The following is a 7330-nucleotide window of genomic DNA, read 5'->3' as shown; positions in this document are numbered from 1 at the left end:
CGTCCCCCCAAAACCACTCAGGATAATGTTCTAAGCCAGAGAAGCCATGTTTTCAAAATAATTCTTCCACACCCAGCTCAGATCTGCTGACTGGAGCATTTTTCAAAATTTGGAGTGTTTCTTTGCCACTAAGCTCGGCTTTCAACCGGCTTAGTAGCAAAGAGGGGCATCTGTGAACACCCCAAATTTTTCAAAATATTGTAAATATCCCCTTTTTGCCCCTTTCCCTGGGTAATTGAGTCAGTTTTAAATCTAAATTCTATTTTATTTCCCAATTTTTTCTGAAATCAAATTCATTTTACATATCCGACTCAATTTCGGATCCGGATCCAGATAAGAGATCCAAATCTGAGCTTCGTTGTCCAATTTTTAATCAAATTCTAAAAATTACCAAAATAACTTTTGAAAAGCTCAGACACTTTGTCCGGTATCCGTTTGGATCCATCGTATTATATTCTTCAATCCGAGGTTTAAAGCTCGGATATTTTCTCAAAACTTGGGTCCAAACCCATTCTTCTGAAGAAATTTCCCCGTAATGGTCTGAAATCCTCAGAAAAATACTTTTGTAAATATCTCTCAGAAAAATACAAAAAATTAGTCTTAATCCTCGTTTTTCTCACAAACTTTAGGATTTTATTATAAAAATACAAAAAAATTGAAAATCATGAAAAAAAACCCCAAAGAAATTAGGAAAAACTACGTGGTTTTTGAAGATTTTTGCTGAAAAACTCACCTTTAACCACCTTTTTAGAAAAACTTGAAAAGAAGGCCCTTTTTTGGAAAAACCGATTTTCGATGTTTAAAGGTCGAGTTAGGGTTTTGAAAACCCTAACTCGCCTTCCTCCCTAAACACCCGATCTCCCTCCATGGCCGACCCCCCCCCCCCCCCCCCCATGTGCATCCTTCAGCCATCCGATCCCCCCTTTCCTCCATCGTTGGTCGTCGATCCTCAACAAACTCTCCCCTGCTCGAAGCTTCCTCAGACTCTATATAAACTAGGCAGCAGCAAAAGTAAGGGGACACGAACTGTTCTGGAATCACCCCTCGTTCCCTCTCCATCATCACGCAGCAACCTGGGAGAAGCCTTGCAACTAAAATCTGATCTGGATTATCTCCAAGCTGCAGAATACCTGTGGAGCCACGATCAATTAATCCTTCAAGCAATCCAGTAAGTCTTTTTTTTTTCCTTCTTTTTTTTTCCCCTCTCCCTGTTATTTCTTTTCTTCTTTGATTTCTCTTGTTTTGCCCCATTGACGCACCATCGAGCATGTCGGTTTGCTTGTAGCAATACCGGCTCCTCCTGTGCAAAATTAACAGAGTTACAATATTCCAACATATCAAATCCTTGCCCGTATCGTTATTTTATTCTTTTAGCATTAACTAATGATGAATTCTCGTCTATTTTCCTCTGCATTTTAGCCTCTACTCACCCCTTCCCCTTTCAATATGATTGCAATTTTCTGTCGTTGCTCTCATTTTACTTTACGCCTATGTAATTTTCGTTTCCGTTAAGAATTTCCATTTCTATTTCTCTTTATTTGGCTTTGAAGTGTAGTAATTTCTGATATTCGATTGAATGATCCCTTGATTTCCGACTAAAAAAAAAAAATATAATTCCGGCATGGAAGCATTTCTTTATATACTTTTCACTGATCTCCAGTAAAAAAAAATATCCCCTGGCAAGTTGCCTGAATGCTGGAATCGGATTCAAACGCCATTAACAGAGTCTTACTGAGCTTTGTTGGGTTTGACAAGGAAGGTTAATGTGGCGCTTTACTAACTTCATTTTCTTTCTTTTTTTTTTCTCTTCTTTATTATCAATTTCCATTACAATTTTCATTACTGGTTAAATGATGATTTTCCAATCTTATGTCAATATTCTGAGTTCGTTTTCTTATCTCTTGTTTTGCATTTTTTTTTACATACCCTGTGGTATTCAATTCCTTGTCTTATACATGTATATATATATATATATATATATATATATATATATATATACATATATATTGTTTATCCATGTCTTGTTTCATGTCAATTCCCTATACTCGTTCTGATCCTGTGTTATATATCCGCACTTGCATGTCATCCTTATATTGTCTGATCTGTCTTATCAATCCTTATCCCTCTGTGTTCTGTTTTATTGCTTTGACCAGCATCGTCTTCTTCATAATATCTCTTTTCGTCGATGATAGATCTTTGAACTGTGTTTAAAGTACTGCTGTAGATTTTTTTTTTAGTTTCCATTATAGCATCATCGATCCCAATAGGTCAATTCGGTAAGATCCATTGTTTTGTATATTGAATTCAATTTATTTTCTGTAAAAACTGTTATATAATTCGCGTTTGACTGATATTTTCTCTCAATTTCAGTATTTTGTTCAATATCAGCGATTTGTTTTATATCATAAATTGCACACAATGATCGGTTTCTCACATATTCCTGTAAATTAGCATCATAAGTTTGTTAAATCCTTACTCCATCAGTCGTTTCTCATGTATGTAACTTCTGTTTTGAGTATTATCTCTGTTACCATGCTAGTATTTGTCGTTATTAAGCTGGTTCAAGTAGTTTTGAATGAAAGGGATGATTATCCTAATACCTAAAGGGATTTAAGGTGTGTCCAGGGGTGAGTTTTAGATGAAGCTTATTCCACATGATAGCTGCATCTAATTTCATGATCCTTCATGGTATGTAACATGATAGTTGGCAGTAAGGATGCACTTCTCAGGAAATTCTGAAGCACAAAATGCTGGAGCATATTACTGTTTGGCCCCCGTAATATTCTTGGAGTCAATTATATCAATTAGATGCTTAAACTAAAAAAAAAAAGAGGGGAAAGTGCCTTCGGATTCTCATGAAGTCTCAACAGAACCACCAGCAGAAAGGTAATAACTAACCACCTGGAGCCTATGAGCAATGGAAGTAAGAGGAAGAGGAACACGCGTGTAAGCATCTATGCGCAGTCCAGTGATGGAAACCAGAGCTCTGTATGTTCAAATCAGATTCTTAAGGAGGTCAGCATGTCTGAGGAGTCATCTAAATAGTGTATGGCGATTAATGAATGTTCAAAACTCCTTTGTTCTATTCTCGTGAGTTCACTATCAGCTTCTGTGTGCTTGTTTTCTGAATTCCAGGAAATATATTCTTACTAAGCCCCCCATAGGTAATGACTACCTTGAAATAAAAAAAAAATTTTAGGTGACAGATGCAGACCACCAAATACATTTGAAAGGATACATTCCTTTAAAGCACCAATCGGCCAGGTATTCTTCGTATTTGTTGAAATAGCTTCATAACCTCTTCTTGTTGACAGCATTGTATATATATCATCTATAGGCTAAAAAAAAAAAAAACATTAGTTCATATCTCCGGCTCCAGCAATTCACCTCCACAGACTCACTAAGCATATCACAGCCACTATCTTCAAATATCTATACCCCATTTGTTGCCATTATAAAACTCAGCTTGTTGATATTATTTCAAACTGATTTCTGATTGGGTATTGATTCATTGCAGGTTGCCAACAAACTCCTAACTATGTTAGCTTATACAGGTTTGAAACTTTTTCTTTCAGCACCCATTTTATCAATTACTAGATTTAACTTGAATTCCAGTTGTAGAGATTTCGTTTAAACTTTCTCATGAATTGTGTAAAAATATTCCTTTTCTTTCTTTCTCTCTCTGTAAATTGCCTATCATGAGATTTATTTAGGTCCATCATACCACTGCCACACCCAATCTGAATGCTGTGTGAAACTCTTTAGGACAGGAAAAATGAATATGGACACTAAAAATGTATATATATATATATATATGTATACATATATATAATATAGAAAAGACTGATCCCCACTACATGTGATTACATATTTCTAAAAGTCATAACATATCAGGTAGGATCACTTCAACCTAGCTGATTGAGTTTGGTTCGATGTGTTAGCTGAAATGTTTTCTGCTGGATCGGTTCAGACTGCCTAGATCCACTCATTATTAGGTCACACCCCTCCAGTATACCAGCCCAGCATGTCCACTTACACAGTCTTTCACTGCACCTCTATGCTCCAGCCCATGTTCACATCTTCACAGCAGCAATGTTGTGTCTACTCACCTTCTCTAGTTGTATTTACCTTATTTCTTCATACATACTCACGCTCCCCTATTACCTCTATCACTTTTTCATCTACCAAGTCCACCTGTTGCACTTTACCCTGCGATTATACCCTGTGCACAACTGATGCACATCATTTGCACCATACCCTGTGGCATCTGCTGCATAATAGTCGCACCTGCCATCACCTGTCCCACTTACCTAAAATATATAGCATGAATTCCCAGTGCTGTTCATGGCTGCATTACATCCTCACTATATGCTTCCTGCTCTTGTTGCATGTTCTGCAATGTTTTTATATCTTGGCACAACATACCATCCAGCTTGCACCGGCTATTGTTGTAGTTCTCCCAACCCATCCACATTGTCACCAACAACACTTTAACCACCAGTCTCACTCAGCCACTTGCTGCAATTGCAGCAACCTCAACATTCCATCACACACTGCTGTATTTCCCTCCTTCATTCAGCTGCTTACCCACTCCATAGTACTTCACACTGTTACCATAGCATCAACATACAGTCGTGTCTTGTAACTATACATGACACTTGACACTTCAGCTCCTATATTTCTCATTGTGTATATATACATATTTTCTCACCAAATATAAAAAAATACCATATGCCTTTATCATTCAACATTGACATTACGTATTGTATATACATTTTTTATATGTATTTTGCCATAAGCATATGTGTATATGTATATCCTTTTAGTTTCACTATGATGTCTTAGATTCTTTGTATTTCCGTCTCGTGTTAACTTCTGTTTTGCAGGAATTTCTGAAAATGTTGATTTCCTTTCTTAGACTAAGACTTTATCATTCTAAAATTCAATTGTAATAGTTAGATCATAAAGAGAATTTACATTTCCTGTTTTAGATAGAATGAATGAGCATTGTAAATGTCATAAATTGCTTACTTTCATGCTTTTTACCTTTATTTTTTAAAATTCTCACAAATGGTGAAATACGAATGGCACGTGCACCGTTTCGTAAGAGGTAAATCAATCCTAAGTTGATGATCCACGTCAATGGCCATAGTCAGGGTGTGGACAAAACTTAGGATTTTTATCTTTTACAAAATAACACTGGATCCACACTGGATCCATTTTCAAAATTCATCATATTTTACTCAAATATTTTTTCTTCTTTTATCAGAATTTAATTTAAAATTAATTCAAAATATATACCAATGGCCATAGTCAGGGTATATTGAGAATTAATTTCATTTCAAATTCTATAAAAGCACCAAATGTGTTTCATTCTTCACCTGAGCTTAAATATAGATTATTATATAAAACATTCAATGACCATAGTCAAGGATGTATTATATCTTCAATCTTATTTTAACTCATTTAAAGAATGTAATAGCTTTTCAAAAACCAATTTCAAAATTCTTTTCATTCATCATTTAGGATAGAACTGCATCATATTTTCAAAATTACTTTTTCAAAACTCCAAGTAATGTAAATATCTTCTTCAATCAATCTTCAAATCCTATTCATCTTTTTCAATTCTATTTCATTTTCCACCTTAGAGTCCAATTTAACTTTGAGATTTCAAATTCATTTCATATTCAAAATTTCCAATTCAAATTCATTTTCAAAGTTCAATTTTACTTTGAAATTTCAAATTCATTTTCAAAAGCTCCAATCAAACTCAAAGTTCAATTTAACTTTGAGATTCTTGATTCATTTCAAACCTTCAAATCCAAGGTCTAAATTGACTTCGGGATTCATCTGTATATTCAAAATTCAATTTCTAAAATTCCTTTTCCCAAATTCAAATCAGACTTAGAAATTCTTGATTCCTCTTCTGAATTTAACTCCAAATCCATTTTAAGATCCAAAATTCAACACTCATATTGGATCTCAGACTTCAGATCCAATTTTCTTATAGGATCCAGAACCAATTTCACTTTGGATCTTAGACTCCAGATCCAATTTTCCATTCTAGGATCCAGAATCTAATTCTACATTGGATCTCAGACTCCAGATCCAATTTTCCATTCTAGGATCCAGAATCTAATTCTACATTGGATCTCAGACTTCAGATCCAAAATCCATCTTAGGATCCAGAATCCAACTCCACTTTGGATCTCAGGCTTCAGATCCAATTCCATTTTTAGGATTCGGAATCCAATTCCACTTTAGATCTTAGACTTCAAGATCCAATTCTATTTTAGGATCCAGAATCCAGTTCCACCTTTGAATCTCAGATCTCGAATCCAATTGCATTTAGGATCCAGAATTCAACTTTTGGATCTTAGACTTCTGATTCAATTCCATTTAGGATCCAGAATTCAACTTTTGGATCTTAGACTTCGGATCCAATCCCACTTAAAGCTCCAGAACTCGGATCCAATCCTATCTCCAATCTCAAATCTCAGTTGCATCTCAGATATCAGATCAAAATTCCATTTCAAATCTAAACTCATCTCCAATTCTCAAAGCCAATTTCAAATTTCCTTCTCAAGTCTAAAAATTCAAAAACTCCTATTTTGATATAAAATTCAAAATCGACCCTTGAAAATCGATTCTAAATTCAAAGTCTATCCTGACTTTGAAAATCTCAATTCTAAATTTCTCTTTCCACAGATTTATCTCTCCTAAATCCAAGTTCAAAATTTAAAATTCAAAGTCCATTTCTGACTTTGAAATTTCCTTTCTTTTTCTTTTATCTCAGCTTCAAATCATTCTTTTCAAAGATTTATCTTCCCAAAGGCTCTGATTATTTCAAAGACTTAAAACTACAAATGTCTCTCCTAATCTACCCCAAGTTCTAAGTTAGATTCTACCATTCAAAAACTATTTCTTCACTCCATTTACCATGTTCATCTCAGAATTACTTGGAAATTTTCAAAATGTCTTTTAAAAAGAGCATACATCCTTGTATTGCACAAGCATGATTCTTTGTACATTTAGATCTTTTAGAGTTAGAATAAATTCTTAGATTATATTTAGACGAAGCAAAAGGCATAGATTCGATTCTTGGTTTGGTTACCCCTGGTAAAGGCGCCAGGAACGGTCGAACCTCGTACCGACGAGCGAATCTCGTCTCTCCATTTTCCGCAAATATTTTAAAAAACGGAGGCGAGTTAAATTTTAAATTTTTTTCAAATTAAGGTCAAGTGAGACCGCGCAAAATAGTTCCTCTCTCTCTTTCTTTCTTTCTTTTCTCCTCTCTTTCTTTTCTTTCTTTTATCCTTCTCCCTTCAAA

This window comes from Nuphar pumila, chromosome 10, assembly GCF_984573655.1.
Source record: "Nuphar pumila chromosome 10, dmNupPumi1.hap1.1, whole genome shotgun sequence".
Lineage (NCBI taxonomy): Eukaryota > Viridiplantae > Streptophyta > Magnoliopsida > Nymphaeales > Nymphaeaceae > Nuphar > Nuphar pumila.
This window is presented reverse-complemented; position numbering follows the sequence as displayed.